Here is a 17,264-nt window from a genome sequence, read left to right on the forward strand (position 1 = left end):
ATTTAACTAAAAATGATTATTATTATTATTATTATTTACAAATGAATGACTTTCTTCTATTCTTCAGTAGTGGTAAAGCACAACACATTCCAGAAAAGTTGTAGAAATGAGTGCATTCATGTTGAGTATGTAAACAGCTGGGATGAAATTATAGAGAAATGAAAGGGACTGCCATTCCTAGAACAGTTTATTTGCAGTGTTATATAGATGGAAGTAAAAAAAAATAGTCCATGAAAGTTAAGGAGATTAAGGAATTGAATAGTTACAATGTTGAAGGGGATATCAATATATATGTTGAAATATTTACTATAATGATAAGATCTAAGGAAAGAGGATGATTGGGAATCTATTGACTTACTCCATGCAACTTCTCTGAGTAAAGGTTACCTTTCTTGGGAAATAGTAGATAATACTTGCTCTACTGCATGAAAAGTGACTGGTAGACTTTGAAATGCTACATAAATGTGCAACATTATATCTGTCTTATTGGGGCAGGAAAAGCAGAGCTTATAATGAATAACTATCTTTAAACTAAGCCTTGATAAAGAAGCATTATTTAATCATAATACTGAATTTCATTTCCATGAAAATGAACTAAGCTATTTCTTTGAGAGACTGCAATGCCTCAGGGCCACAAATCTTTTGAGTCAGAATTTTACTAATAATCATCATTAAAAGGATAGTTGATATTTTCCTGGAATATATCAAGAGTCAGGTAGTGCAAGTTTCTGTTAAGACCATCAATGACTTTCATGTCTTCCAAAATTAACTAGAAATCAAACACCTGAAAGTTCTCTTTGATCTGATTTTCACTGAGGCTATTTGCCAAGAATACTACCCTTGCTAAATCCTGTATCACAGAGCAACTTTGCCTGATGTTTGATTGTGTTTCTTGGCAGTGGTTCCCAGGACTGGGTCATCTAGTAGAACAGGAGATTTTTCATCTATGGAACCACTCTGTGTCTTCCCAAAGCTCTGTATGCTACTAATATGATGTCATTTAATTTGAAGAACTTTGCTCTGGTTTAGGTAAGAATGACATTCCACCTATTGCAGAACAGGTTTATATTTCAATCCAGTTTTATTCAGGATGATCTCAGCCTGTGGTTGAAGTTGGAGACTCCAATGGACTTCACAAGGCCTGCATCCTGACATTTCTCCATGGCCTCCCAAGTATCATGCAAATCCACAAAATCAGAGATAATTTTCTGATTTTCATTTCTTGGGATCTTATCTTTGCCAGGTTTAAGAGAGATAGGCCAATAGATAACATAAAGATTGAGGTAATCAATCCAGAGCAGGTCTGATCAATTCAGGGTGGTGGTGTGTTTTCCAGAGCTTCCCTGTATAGAATAGATTTTCTCTGATCACTGTCCCATCTGTAGTCTTTGCTAGGATTGCCTGTCTGTTGGAATCTTTACAAACTGTTAAGTCATTAGAGTTGATAGAGACAATAATTATCTAATTTAGGATGGTTCAGTATGATTGATCTGATCCTATGAAGAGACGTTATGGGCCAGAACTTGAAACAAGGAACTAAGTACAATTAATAGACAATAATGCTTGCGTTCACACCTTTAGAGAACTCTTATCTGAATGCACACCTCCCTTGAAGCTCTTAGGGCCAGAGAGCACGCTGGGAGATATCCCACAATCCCACTCTCAGAGAAGGAGTTTTCTTCAGATGATCTTTCCCAAACTCTTCTGCAAAGCTTTCATTTCCTTTCCCTATTTTTATTCTAACTTTCTTTTAAGATCCTTTTTGTGAATTCTATCAAGAAAGCCTTGTGAGATGGGACCAATTAATATCATCCTTTGGGGCTTCATTTGGAGACAATTTGTCTTTAGTGTCTTCAGAGTTTGAGGTCTTTTCTTTGTCCCCATAGAAGCTATCAATGATCAGAGTTCTTTTTGCCTTTTTGGTTATATTTTAAAGGTTGAGGTTTGCTCTTAGGGTAAAGGGAGATTTTTCCTCTACAGCTGACAATGGCTTTTCACTGCCCTCGGTCAGTCCTTCTGACTTCCTTCCTGTGCTAGGTGGGTGTGGCCAAGTCCTGCATTATTCTGAGGTTCAGAGCTTACTATTTGCCGTTTGTATTTGTGTTGGATTTCTCACAGGTAATCTGTTGGATTCACTGGCTTATGAACAGGAAAGTAGTCAATGCTGCTATATTTTGGCTAAGAGCCTTCGGTAGATTCCTGGTGTGCAGATGCCATACCGCCCAGAGTCCCTACCCTGCATCTGCCTCCTTCCTTCCCTCCATGATTGAAACAGACCTTCTCTGAAGTTTTTTTTTTTTCAAAATATCTTCTCCTAGAAATTTGTTCACTCTAAATATTTGTGGGTTCTGTCATTCCAAAAACAGTTTAGAGATTTGATCTAGTGTTGATCTGAGGATTTTCAGGAAAAGCTCAGATAAAGACCTGCCTACTCTCCATTATCTTGACTCTGTCCCTAGCCCCTGCATTTTTAATTTAGGTAGCACCTGAATCTAACACTCAGCACTGCCTGGATGCTGCTGATGCTACTGCCAAGACATGTTTCACCTTCTCAGTCTGGACCCCACTAGACAGGGCTAGCTCTATGTTCCTTATGAGCCTGAAGAATCCCTTTGTCTCTTTGTCCCAAATGAATTTGGGCTTCAATGAAGTTGGGCTTCTCTTCAAACTGCTTGAGAGAGGGAATGTTGGGGTGCATGGAATGTGGCTTCTAAGGGAAATGTAATAGTAATTCTGAGGTCTCCTGATTTTACAAGGCTATAATTCCAACAATCTGATTATCAATGATTCTAAAGTCTCCTGACTTTAGGAGTACTATACTGTAGTCCCACAAACATTGCTGACTATGAAATAGATAATCTGTTGGTTAGTGACAACCAAGTTCTTTAGTAAACAGACTACCCCTCAAAACTATTTGCAAGCTATAAAATTAGCAAAGAAGTAACATAAAACTCGGGTCTCTCTAACTTTGTGCTATAAATTTATCTTCTTGCTCCTGGTTCTCTGCTAAATCCTTTTGGAACTTAGACCACTTCAATTGGTGTTACAAGTATAATGTTTTGCCTCTTGACTTGCAGATGAGTTCAAGCCTTCAAATTTTTTGAGACATCTCACAACACTGGTCTGTAACCTCAAATTTTTGGGGTCACCTTTTGAACCTCAACAATAAGAACCATACTCAAATGTTTACAGATGTAGAACTGAAAAACTTTAATAAAATGCCCTCATCTTACAACTGCTGAAATTAAGATTCAAAGACTTAAAAGTTATTTGTTCAAGTTAAGCAGATTTCTGGGTCTGTATCCCAAAGGAGAGAAAAGGATCCACATGTGCAAAAATTTTTGTAGGAACCTTTTTTGTAGTGGCAAGGAACTGAAAACTGAGTGGATGTCCATCAACTGAGGAATGACTGAATAAGTTATGGTATGGGAATATGATGGAATATTCCTGTTCTATAACAAATGATGAGCATGCTGATTTCAGAAACGTCTGGAAAGACTTACATGAACTGATGCTGAGTCAAGTGAGCAGAACCAAGAGAAGATTGTATACAATGACAAGAAGATTATATGATGATTAACTGTGATGGACTTGACTCTTCTCAACCATGCGGGGATTTAAGGCAATTTCAATACATTTGGGATAGAAAATGCCATCCTCATTCAGAAGTATGGAGACTGAATATAGATCAAAGCATCATATATTCACCTTGCTTGTTTGTTTCTTTCTAATTTTTTTCCCTTTTGGTTTGATTTTTCTTGTACAACATGACAAATATGGAAATATGTTTAAAAGAATCTCACATATTTAACCTACTTTAGATTGCTTGCTGTCTTGGAAAGGGGGGAGTTAAATGAGGAAGAGAGAAAAATTTGAAATAGAAAGTCTTACAAAAAAGAATGTTGAAAATTATCTTGATATGTATTTGGAAAAATAAAATACTGTTGAAACTTTAAAAAAAATCACACATTACAAGTATTGGATCAGAGTTAGGCCCAATACTTTGATTCTTTTGAATCAAAATTCATATCAATCAATAAATATTTATTAAGAACCTACTATGTGCCAGGCACTGAGGTTTTTGAGTAAAGGCCAAAAAAAAAAAAAAAAAAAAAAAAAAAAAAAAGGTCTCTACTCCTGGAATTCAGTTTAATGGGGAAGACAACATTCAAGGAAACATACACATATGCACATATACATATATGTATACATACATATGTAGATGCCTACCTAACTATATACAAGATAAATAGGAAATAATCAACAGGGAAGCCACTAAAATTAAAAGGAAGATTAAAAGATAATTACCGAGATCATTTTATGATAACCAGTATAGTCCCCAGGAAAATGCTCTGGAATTTGATTCAAGAGAACCTTGGATACTTAATATTTGTTTAACCTCAGGGAAATCATTTAAATTCCCTGGGCCTCTAATTCTTCAACTGTAAAATGAAGGGGTTGGACTAGAGTCTTCAATATTCCTAATAACTTCAAAAATATAAGTTTATGGATGTTATACATCAATAAGTTGAAGAAAAAAAAAAAAGGTGTTTAGCCTGCAGACAAAAAAGCTTGAGAGGGATATAAATAGTCTTTAAGCATTTGAAGAATTGTGAGAAAGAAGAGGAAAAATATGTTTTTTCCTATTTGTCCATTGAAAACTAAAGTAGGTAAAAATAATTCCTCTATGTGAAGTTTTTGTAAACAATGTTTTGGGGCTTTTCTTACAAATGTCCTATAAGAGAGTGATGAGGTGCAGCTTTTAGGGGAGATATGGCAGCAACCCTAAATCTATGTGACCACTTGGTCTTGGGAGTGCTATAGTTCCACAAACAATGCTGTTTATCAGATAACAATCTGTTGGCCAATAATAACAAAGTTTCTGAGACAATAATAAGGTGTATACCAGACCACTCTTCAACCTGACTTTTAAGACTATTCCTCAGTTCTACCTCTAAGCCATAAAATTAGCATATCAGTGACATGAAGCTCCTGATCTCTCTTTTTTCTATAAATTGATCTTCTTGTTCTTGGTTCTTTGCTAAAATTCTTTTGGAACTTAGCCCACTTCAATTGCTGTTACCATTATAATAAACTTTGCCCCTTGAATTGGAGATAGATTTAAGCCTGCAAATTCTTTTGAGATATCTTGCAATGATGGTCTGAAACCCCAATCTTTTGGAGTGTCCTTTGAACCTCAACAATAGAAAATAAAATTATTATTGTCTCTATTTTGCAGAGTAGGAAACTTAGGATAAAAATTAGGGTAACATGGCCATATGGTTAGTAACAGAACTGGGATTTGAACTTTTTGACTTCTAACCATGAGGCCAACCAATTTCCATGAAGCCATGGTGATTCTTCCAAAAAAGTAGAAGTGTTAGAAAAATTAATTTAAATTAAATATAAAGAAACCTATGCTAAGAATTATAACTGTCCAAATGTTGAATAACCTGCTCTGTAGTACTAAATTTCTTAATCCTGAAGGTTTTCCATAGAGGCTAAATAAAAACCCATTAGTAACTTCTAGAGAACATTCTTTCTTAAAAATTTTTCCAAATAGATAGTGTACAAGTTACTTTTACCTCTGCAATTCTATGTTTTTAACTCAATTATGCTAATGAGGTAGAGTTGAATTCTTCCTTAATATAGCATTTCAAAGGACTGTATATGTAAGATAAACCTTATCAGATTTGTATTTCCAGTTGTTTCACCAAATTCCCCCAAATTTTCCAAGGAGCAATGTCTTATTTTGAAAAGAAACAACAAAATCAGAAATATCATAGAATTTCAACAATCTATTCATATTTCTGTTTCTAAATATTAGTTTATTGATTAAATGGCAGGATCATTATCTAAATCACAATATATAGTGCAAGGATAAATCTAGTGTAAAAGCCTTTTCCCAGTTTTGTTACAATATTCATCTGTGTATTCAATAAAAGGAAGTGATTTGAGATCCTAAAATGGTAAAGTGCTTTTATGCTCTTGATTAGTCATTTGTCAAAGCATCTTTGCCCTGAATACCTTCCCATGCATATGCTGATAGAGATTTATGGGTCTGCCCCTCACTGTGCTCTTAATCAGATCAGTTCTCAGAAGATTTCAGTTTTTCTTGCTATCATATTACTTCCTATCAAATAGAAGCAAGGCTAACAGATGTCAGAGTCTTATCTGCCTAAAACTTTTCAGGCATTAAAGCCAACAAAAAAAAACCCAAAGTTAACTCCTCCCTCTCCCTACACCTAAAGCAAAAAGTATTTTGCTGGTAAAGAATCAAGACCAGAATCTAACTAAGTTGTGCGAAGATTACTTATAACTAGACAAAGGGTATCCTTTTATATTGTCATATAATATATATCTATAAATAAATATGCCAGTACACGCAGAATATATGAATCTGTTAGTTTAAAGGGCAGGAATCATGCCATGCCAAGGAACGTCTCTGCAAAGTGGCCTGCCAGGACCCTTGCTCTCTGTGAAAACATTTTCTTCTCAGTGTTAACCCCTCTTTATCTCTCTTCCAGGATTTCTCTGCTAGGACCTTTATCTCTCTGTTAGGACCTTGCCATTGAAGAAATCAGGCTCCTAGCAAAAGCTGATTTCTGTTAGAATCCTTACAAAGTGATAACTCACTGGAATTGATAGAAAAAATGCTTATGTGGTTGTTTACACCTTTGAGAGTTGTGAGCTCACACATTAGAGTTCACAAGTCAGGGAGATTCACAAGTTACATCTCCCACAATCCCACTCTCAGAGGAGGAGTCAATCTTTGGGTTCACACTTTTAAGAGATCATATATAAAGAAGCTCTTGGAGCCTCAGCAAGGAGTCAGTGAAGCAAGTCAGTGGAGGAGATTGACAGAGCCAGAATTCAGTCAGGAGAAGAATCAGAACTGGAGATTCAGAGGGAGCTGGAGGCTGAAGCTGAAGCTGGAAGAGACAAAGGACAAGCTGCAAGAGCACTTGGAACCAAGGAGGGAGATAGGCCTCTAAGAAAACTAAGTGGGCTATTTTGAAGGAGACAATAAAGATATGAACTTTTAACAGCTGGCTGTATTTGAGGTAATTATTGATCTGAACTGAAACTAAGGCTGCCTCCAGAAGACCCCCAAGAAATCTGCTCCCAGAGAATCCTTATATTTGAGAAAAGAAGAACACTACAGATTTCCTTTTGCCAGTCAAACTTCTTGGGTTCGTGAATTCTTTCACAAAGGGCATGTACCAACCAAAGAGGGGTTCCCATAACTCTCTGCATTGCCACTAACCTCATCATTTGGTTCCCTGATGACCGGAATCCCCAAATATCTGGACAAGGTAAAACCTTTTCTTGTTTTATTCTACACCTGAACACTCAAATACCTGGGAAGATTTGAGTGGTTGGAGCCCCAGACTCAAGTAGTATTCTCTCAGGGACATCTGGTATGGGAATACCTGCATTCTCTGGCAAAAAGGCCCCCTTACTCAGGGAACATTTTGTTATCTGTCCATCTCCAAAGATGTCTAGAGAAGGACAAGATGCTATAGAATCAGGGAAACTAAGACACTGGCAAAATGTGACAAAGCACCTCTGTTTCTAAGGTAAACTATCTCAAACCTAAAAAGCTTAAATTAAAACAGCATTGTAGAATGCTGCTTAAATTTGCTAAAAGGAAATCAAACTCCCTCTTTCCATCCCCTCTAGGTACAAGGGAACCTCCCTATCAGAAGGCTCCTAAATCCCTTTTAGAGCAGGAATTTATCTTTTTAACTCTCTTTAATCTCTCTCACCTGAACTAAATCCTGGAACTCTGAACTCTTTTTCTTCTCCTCAGGGCAACTTCTGCCTCCTGGGAAAAACACTCAGAACAGAGATGCCTCTTTCAATGTCAAATCCCTCCCAGACTGAGGCTGAGAACCCCAGAGGTTCATGCTCTAGGAGTCATCCAAGGAGACTCCCCAGTCCTTGTACTGAGTTTGAGTAGGAGGAGCACAGGAGGGACTACCTCTCCACCATGACAACCCAACACCCTATAGCCCAACACCTGGTGGCTGGTAAGATGGGAGGGGCTTCTCCTTCACTCTCCCTCTGCAACTCTGATCTCTCTTACTTCTCCCCCCATAGAGTAGGGATGCAGGGGAACCCAAAGAGCTGTCTGGAGACCTCTTCTCTGCCTCACCAGCTTGGCAACTTGTCATTTAAATGCTGGCATGATTTAATGGTGAGATTGGAGACCCAACTCTTTCTTCTCAGATCTCCAGAGATATTTTTTAAGCATGAACTTTTAGTTACATAGTTAAGAGATTTGGAGAAGCTTAACTGCATTCTTATCTTGATCTGTAGCTCTGACTGGCAGGGCCATGTCTATCCCAGACTGGTCGTCTATCTCTTAAGGGAAATGGGGCTGCTTGCTCTTTCAGAAAGTATGCTTATTCCATACATTTTAAAACTGGACTTGGTTTCCCTTTATGGTCATCCTGCCTTAGAGCAGTGGCTGCCAAGGCCCTTTTAATTGAAAAAGCCTCACAACTAACCTTGTGATAGCCATTAACCTACAAGGTTCAGAGCATTTTAAAAACCAAGGGTATCAGTGGCTTGGTGGGAGGCCTAATAGATATCAGGGTCTCCTACATGACCTGACTCTCTGGGTGTGTCACACCCTTAATCCTGCCACCATGTTCCCTGATTCCACCCAATTGGGAGAAATTAGCTTTCCTGAAAATGGGAAAGAAAGGCGGGTTATTCTGTGGTGACTCTCAGTGACCCCCTAGACTCTAGGCTACTTAACACTTTTACTAAGGATGAGAACTTTTTTGTTTCTAGCATTTTCTCTCCTACTTTTCTTGATTGGCATTCTATGCCTCTGCTAGCAATTAGCATAATTTAACTCATTAACTACTTTCAGCTAGGGAACTCTATGGGCAGTGGGGGCATTTGTTACTGTTAGGTGGGCTATCAGCATCCTTAAGGCAGTCCAAAGATGGGACCTGATGCATTTTTTGCAAAAGGCCCCATTCCCAAACGTCACTATCTCAACCCTGGATGACACTCCACTTTTAATCTCTTCTGAGATTTTTTTCCTCTAGGTCTTAAGCTGCGAATTTTCAACTGCTCCTCCAGCTTGGAGATCATGGGATGATTGATTGGGACACACAACATGTCTTAGATGCCCTGCTGCTGTTTGTGTGAGATTTCCTATTAAAGGGCAATATGGGGCTTATTTCTTTGCAGAGGCCTAAAAAGAGAACTCATGCTATGCCAAAGGACCTCTCTTTGGCTGTGAAAACATTTTATCTCTCTTCCTCCTAGAAGGTTCTCTATAAGGACCTTTATCTCTCTGTTAGGACCTTGCCGTTGAAGAAGTCAGTCTCCTAGCAAAAGCTGAGTTCTCATCCAACAATAAACTTCCTTTTGCCAGTCAAACTTTTTGGGTTCATGAATTCTTTCATGTTGGACCTGCACCGACCAAAAAGGGGTTCCCACAACTCTCTGACCACCATTAACCACATCATTTGGTTTCCTAATCTCATCAAAACCACTGAGACTCACCTTCTCTAGAAGTCTTGAACAGTGTCACCTTGTTATGCCTTGTCAAAAATACCAGTCATTTCCCTGAGGTTAAATTTTCTCCATAAAATCTACTTATGGGCCATCCCATGGTTGCTGCCACAACAGTCTGCCTGGTGATGTTTTTACCCTTCTATGCACCATGCCATTGGTCTTTCTCCTAACTCCATTATGCTTCTCAAGCTCACTCCTCAACTCCTTATACCTAGCTAGCTCTTTTGGGTTACTATGTCCCTTTTAGGACTAAGGGAATATCACAACCTTATGGGAATGTTTCCTTTGTCCTGGTAAATGGCAAATTTCACTAGAGAAGTAGGATCATTAATTATTGAGACCTCTTTTTTATGCTCTCCCACTCTATTTTATATTTACTATTCCAGGTATCTATCATATTCCTTTATTTTATCTGTAAATCTACCTTTTGCCAAAGCGAATGGCCATTGTGAAATCTTTTCATGACCAAGCCCCAACTTTTGGCGCCTATCATCATCTGGTGTCTATGTCATTTTGGTCCTCAAACCACATCATTTGGTGTCAAACCCCACAACTTCAATCACATCACTAGTTCATTAACTTAACCATTGTTATGTTGTCTTTATAATAAATATGTACAAGGAGATGCACATACCTGTGTGTGACAAAAAAATTGTATATATGTATAGATGTTTAATAATACTAAAAATAATAGTTAACATTTATGTAATTCTTTAAAGATTTTCAAAATTATCTCATTTTATCCTTACAACACAGAAGATGGTACAGATGGATGTTATTATCCCCATTTTACAGATAAAAAACTGAGGTAAACAATGGGTAAATGACTTACCCAGGATTGTGCAGCAAGCTAAGTGTCAAAGGTTAAATTTGAATAGAGGTGGTTCTGTTTTCAGGCCTAGAATTCAATTTATTGTGCCATCTGGCACTTATTGGTGACTATGTATTTGCATATAAAAGGCAGTATACTACAATGAAAAGAATACTGAATTTGGAGTCAGAAGATTACTTCTTTCACATACTTTTTCTAGATCCTTAGAATCATTGCACCCCTTTGAGTCTTAATTTCCTCATCTGGAAAACAAGAGGATTGGATAAGATGGCCAGTAATTTCCCTTTCAGGTGATAGTCTTTGAGATGGAATTAACTGAAACCTTATGGAATATCTGTGATTTGCAGCTGATTTCTTTTTTTTTTTTTTTCCCTATTTATTCTTTCATTTTTGAAGAAAGAAAAAACTGGAACAATTGATTATTTTGTACCATGTAGTTTCAGTTATGACTTCTTGAAATACAATATTGGAGTCCAGGCTTTCATAAAACACATTTGAAATTCAAATGGAGCTACTTGATGGTGATTTAAAAGATAACAGCCAAGCCTTACTTGGTTGTTTAGTTTTTGATAGCTCAATCAGTGTAAATAGCAGTTGTTTCTGTTTTGGTCAGAAACTCTGAGGGTATTCCCCTTTCAGATTTTTTTTTGGACCAGGTAAAAGAAATCATTTTGGGGAACCTTATTTCTTACTTAGCCTTCTGAATGAGCATTGCCTCAGACAAACTGAGACCTGGAAAAGACACTGTACTGGGGCCATCTTTGGTTGTATTGACATATCTCTTGTTATTGGACTTCAAAGATACTGGAGGGGAGAGTGAGAGTGATGACTTTGTACAGTTCTGTCTCACTTAAATCCAATCCACTTGCAAGCCAAGACATCACCTTTCTACTGGCATGTGCTCTTAAAGAACAAAGGACTAACAGCAAAAATAATAATAATAATGTGACAAAATAGTGTGCTAGACTTGGAGTCTTGATGAGTTGAGGTCCATATCTGCTTTAGTTACTTCTAAACTATTTAAAACTTGGCAAATCTTTTAGCTTCTCTCAACCAATGTTTCCTTTGAGAAAACAGATAAAACTTTCAGGGATATGAGGACAGAATGAGATAATATATGTAAAACACTTTGTAAACCTGAAAGAGCTATAAAAATAGATATACACATATATGGTAGATAGATAGTTACTTTGATCATTGTGAGGAATTCCAACAAAACTATTTGTAGATCACAACCTTTCCATTTCTTCTGCAGTTGTTTCAGTAGCATGCAATTCTTGATGATATCACTTGGGGTTTTCTTAGCAAAGTAATGAAAACAGTTTGCTATTTCCTTCTCCAGCCCATCTTATATATGAGAAACTGAAGCAAACCGAGTTAAGTGACTTTCCAAGGATCGCACAATTAGTAAGAGTGTCAGACCAAATTTGAATGCAGAAAGATGGTGCTTCTGATTGCAGGTCCCACATTCTATCTCCTGCACCAACTAGTTGTCCAATCTAACTATAACTTAGTATATAAATAAACTCTAGAGAAATGCTTGTAGTACATTAGAAGTTAATTGACTTGCCCAGAGACTCACAGTTAGTAATCACTGAGGATAGGATTTAGGCTCAGTTCATCTTGAATCTAAGCCCTGCATTCTATCCTTTATGCCATAAGGAGTTTATTATGTATATATACATATGTGTAAGTATAATATATTGACCTGTGTTTGTACATATATAAGCATATATGACTGCAATTTCATTATTGGGAACTCCCAGTGTCAAAATTCTCTCCATTAATTGTAAGTCTTAGAGAGCTGTTATATTTCACCACTTTAATGATATATGGTTTTCAAACTGGGGGTGACCTGAATTCCTACTTACCTTGTTGTCCTCAGGACACATTCATTGCACAATGCTTGCCAAGGGTTAAAAATAGCTACAAAGCAGCACCTGAGTTTACAATCTAACATAAAGGGATTGAACATGAAACTCTGGCATTAGGACCAAACTAAGAAATAATAAGATCGTTTTACCATTGTGATTTTAGATTCTGCTTATGTGAAGAAGAAACTTGAAGCATAGATGATCCAGTTATGTAATGGAAATATTACATATTACATATCTGGACACATCATCTGACAAACTAGCTGCTTTCCATGTCAGAAAGCTGGTCTTTGTGATAAAATGCTGTTTACCATATTATAATGTATTTCAGAAACATAGGGGAAGATGATACTCAATCTCTTTTTCTCTTATCTTTAAAGAATGTTTTTTTCCCCTTTCTTAGCAAATAGAAGGGCACTAGGGAAAAGCTGAACACTGATGCTTCCCTCTATTAAATTTCTGATTCTATCTGGAGGTAATTGCTGTTTGTTATACTCATCCTTCTGCCATGCTCCAGGAGTCATGCACAGTGATGAGGTTGGAAAAATGTTGAATCTCTCCCTAACACCTCATATGTTAACCATCACATGTTCAATCCATTTGCTAAGAATTTTGGGGTATCTGCTAGTAAGCCCTTTAATTCTCTTTGTAGATTATTTCCAATTGATCCTATATTTAGCTTGTTTATACAATTATTGCCTGTTGTTTCTTTCATTAGATTGTGAATTACTTGAGAGCAGGGACTGTCTTTTGCCTCACATAGACACTTAGTAAATATTTATTGTATTGTACTTAGAAAAGTGTTTTGACTGAGCTTAATGCACCATTAAAACTATATAGTAAGATGGAAAGAGTATCTGAATCAATATACGTGGATTGAATTCCTACTTCTAAATAATATTCCTAGGTATATTTCCTAGGTAACCTTGGGAGAATCTTCCCTGAGTTTAAGTTTTCTCGTCTACAAAATGAGGGGGTTGGAAGAAATCATTTTTAGGGTCCCTTCTAGCACTGAAACAAGATCTTACTAAAGTTAGAGAGAGGCACTAGACTTAAAAAGTCATCATTATAAATTCAAAGTTGGAGAACTTTCCTCTACCAATCCAGGTTAGTAGGCTAGGTAACTTAGTCAGACTAGTGTGTTATCACAGGCCAGATTTTTAGATCAGTTTCATTATGCACACTGGCTCTTTGATTCATTAATGTTATATATTCCACAGCTGATTTAGTTGCACATACTTTGGCTAGCAGAAAGTAACAATTGAACCAAAATTTCCAACCCCCTAATGAGAGGTAGTGGAAAAGAAGGCATAAGGTAAATATGGAAAACATGAAATTGACCTCTTCCCAATTATAAGTAGGAGGAAAGGACTATTCACATTGTCTCTTGTATTAGGTCACAACAAGCAGTTTGAAGATTCCCCAAAGTTTCAAAATCTTGAGAGCACAACCAAGTCTCTGCTAAAACTAGTGTTTAATAACCTCTGATCGTCAAGTAATAATGAAAAGCTTGTAAAAACTTATCAAGGCTTCCTCAAAACAGTGGATTTGCTTTAGATCTTAAAATAGATCTTATAAATTTTAAATTTTACTTAAAAGTTATCTAAGTGACTGGAATTAACAATTAAATCTTTGTTGCTGCTGAGCTTTTTCAAAACTTTTTTATCAATATTTTAAATTTTACATTAATTTCTGAATATATCCTTTCAACCTCCCCTTTCTAGCAATTTCTTATAAAATTATTTTTTTAAAGAGTGTGTGTGGAGGGAGAGGCGATAGATATCAATTCAATCATAACTAACAAATAGAACAACAGTTTGGTATTTTAGGCAATATTTTACATTCCTAACCCATTTATACTCATAGAGGGAAAATGAGAGGTACTTTTTCTCATTTTTCCCTGGAGCCAAGTCTCCTTCAGATATTAATGACAGAAGCACAGCACAACTTTTAATTGTGCATATCCCATGACATGCCTGTCCTTCTCATTTCACTTAATTAAAAACCTAAAGAAAGGAAAGGATAGATGAAATTAAGAGAGAAAACTTGTGGGGATTACATAGGGACCATTCGATTAAAAAAAAAATAATCCCTGAGTTGGAGTAGTACATCTTTTTGTCCAAATATTTTTGAATTAGTGTAAAGCGCTGAAAATTTGAGTCGATGCACTGAAGTTGGACAACAGAGCATTTAAGGCTAATTACCATTTGGACAATACTCTATTAGCATATGCTTGAAAATGACCCTCCCCACTATTCTGTGCTGGTTCAATCTTTTGATGTACACAGAGAATTGTGGGAAGGATTAGAGGGTGCAGTAAAATAAGCCAGAGTCACTTTGATGGTAGATGAAGAAAAAGGAAGTCGTGGAGATCCTGCATCCATCCAATTCACTTCTACCCCTAAAGACCAAAAATAAAGAACAAGGATTTTTGCTTATTCTGACTCTGGCTGATTCTAAGGTATCCAGGGTGGTAGCTTGGTCTTCACATTTGGTACCCAACATGCGGACCAAGGACCCTAATTTCACTGAAGAAGCCTCTGGTGACCAGGAAATAGGATGAGTATTTTAATAGACAAACAGGGAACTTAATTTGTTAAGGACTAAACTAGTAACCTTTTTTAGCTGAAATAGGGCAGCTATTAGGAAAAGATTCTCCCCCATCCGCAGCCCCACCCCCACCCCCACCCCAATGGGGAGCTATAGAAAGCATACTTAAGTTGATTCATGGACAAGGCTTAATTGTAACTTGGGAGCAGATCACTAGACTCTTGGATACATTAGAACACATGTCCCTTTGGTTCTTAAAGGAAGAAGAAAATAGGGCCAGATAATTGGAAACTAGTAGGAGATCAACTATGTGAATACTACAGTGATAAAGGTCCTCATTCAATTTCCAAGGAAACATTCTATATGTATAACATAATACAATTGGCCTTAAAGAATCCTGCAAGTTATAGAAAAAAGAAAAGTTTTAAGACAGCCAGATGAGGGAGTGTGAGGAAAAAGAGGAAGACAAAGAACAGATTAATGGGAATATCACCAGAGGGCATGAGGAGTTAAGTGAGGTTCAAAGGTGTGGTGATTCTCACTCTCACAAGGCAGCTTTAACCCCACCTATGGAGCACATTATTGACATGTCCCCATTGACTCCACCTTCCGGGATAGAGGGAGGAGAAGTAGTGGGCAAGGCAGTGATACCACCAGCACCTCCTTTTCCCTTCCCCCCACCCCAGAAATCACCACCTCTTATGACTAGATTGCAAAAGATACTACTTAAAGCCACAGAAAAAGGGCAGGATTTAGCTGATTTGAAAATGGGAATGTATCCTGTGATTCAACAGTTTAACTCTTTAGATCAAGAAAGTAGAAGATACACTCCTTTTGATATAGAAATCCTCAAAGACCTGAAAAAGGTTTGCACTCTTTATGGAGCTACATCAGCTTATGTTAAGATGTTATTACAGAATTTGACTTATGAAGTCTTAACCCCTGGGGTCTGGAAATCAATAGCAAGGATATGCTCAGAACCTGGACAAAACTTGTTGTGACTTTCTGAATATAGTGAGCTTTGTAGGATACAAGTCCAAGAAAATAATCATAGTGGAGTTAATCCTCCAATCACCTATGACCAACTAACAGGTGTAGGTTCTTATGCAGAAATTTCAGTACAGATTAATTGCCCCATAGCAGCATATGAGCAAATTGCTGCTGCTGCTGTCAAAGCACGGACTTTTCTCCTCCGTAAAATCAACAAAGGAGAGGCCTTCACAAAAAACAGCACAATAGCCAAATGAACCCTTTGCTGATTTTGTGGGATGATTGAAGATAGCTGTCCTATGAACTAATGGTGAAAATGCATTAACAGAAATTATGATAAGGCAACTTGCTAAAGAAAATGCTAATGAGGTTTGTAGAATAATTATACCAGGACTACACAAGGATGCTCCTTTAGAGGAGATCATAAGATGCTGTGCCACAGTGGTCACAAATACATAGCCAGGCTATGATGCATACTTCCCAAGATCTGAACATAGGAAGACTGGGTCCCTTTTGCCAAGGGACTTCCAGAGAGACTCATCAATGCTTTCAATGTGGTAAAGTAGGGCATCTGAAAGCTCAATGTTGGCATAGAGACAAGAGTGAGAAAACAGGGTGGGAGAACAAGACCCAATATCCCATGTCCAAAAGCAACAGAGGCTTCCATTGGGCATCAGAATGTAGACTGATTCAGGGAAACGGGATGAGGGGCCCAGCCCCAGGGCCCAAGGCAAAAAATACTTAGGACATGATGGTAGCCGATGTTACACCCAGAGAATGCCTATAAGTTCAGTACCCAAACATGACCAATCAGCCAAGAAGCAACCTGATGGGAGAAAGGGATTACAATCAAGGAGAATAGAGTTGTATGCAGCTGGGACAACTGAGATACTCCCTGGAGAAGTGAAATTGATTCCTCTCCAGCCTATGGATCCCTTGCCTCCAGGTACAGTAGGCTTGACCATTTCACCTCCTGAGAGTACTTAAAAAACAGTGTCCATCCATACACTGATGCAGGAAACTGGGGGATATGTAGATAACATCCCAGTCACTAATACAGGTAGACAATGTGTGACTTATCAAGCAAAAGAAATAGTAGCATCAGGTTTACTGATACAGACTCCTAATAAGCAATCTGGTGATAGTCACCCAGATTTTGAATCCAAGCAACAAAATCCAGGAATATACTGAACAACAGCTGTGACAGCTGACCGACCTATGCTCACTATCTATATAAATGGCATACCATTAGAAGGATTGGTAGACACTGGTGCAGATCGTACAGTCATTAGAAGTGGGAACTGGCCCAGTCACTGGCCAAAGATTAAGGCAGACACCTACATGTCTGGCTTAGGAGGATCAATAGCAGCTAAAGTTAGTGCTACCCCTTTGAGATGGACTTTTCAAGGTGAAACGGGAGGTTTTTCTCCTTTTATAGTTGAAAAAAATCCCCATCAATCTGTGGGGAAGAGACATTT

General features: G+C 37.6%; 1 pseudogene; it reads right to left on the reverse strand.

Annotated features, from left to right (window-relative positions):
• Positions 1–658: 658 nt before the first annotated feature.
• LOC100925247 overlaps positions 659–17,264 on the reverse strand; it is a 72,741-nt pseudogene continuing 56,135 nt past the window's right edge.

The sequence above is a fragment of the Sarcophilus harrisii genome, chromosome 1 (assembly GCF_902635505.1).
Source record: "Sarcophilus harrisii chromosome 1, mSarHar1.11, whole genome shotgun sequence".
Taxonomy (NCBI): Eukaryota; Metazoa; Chordata; class Mammalia; order Dasyuromorphia; family Dasyuridae; genus Sarcophilus; species Sarcophilus harrisii.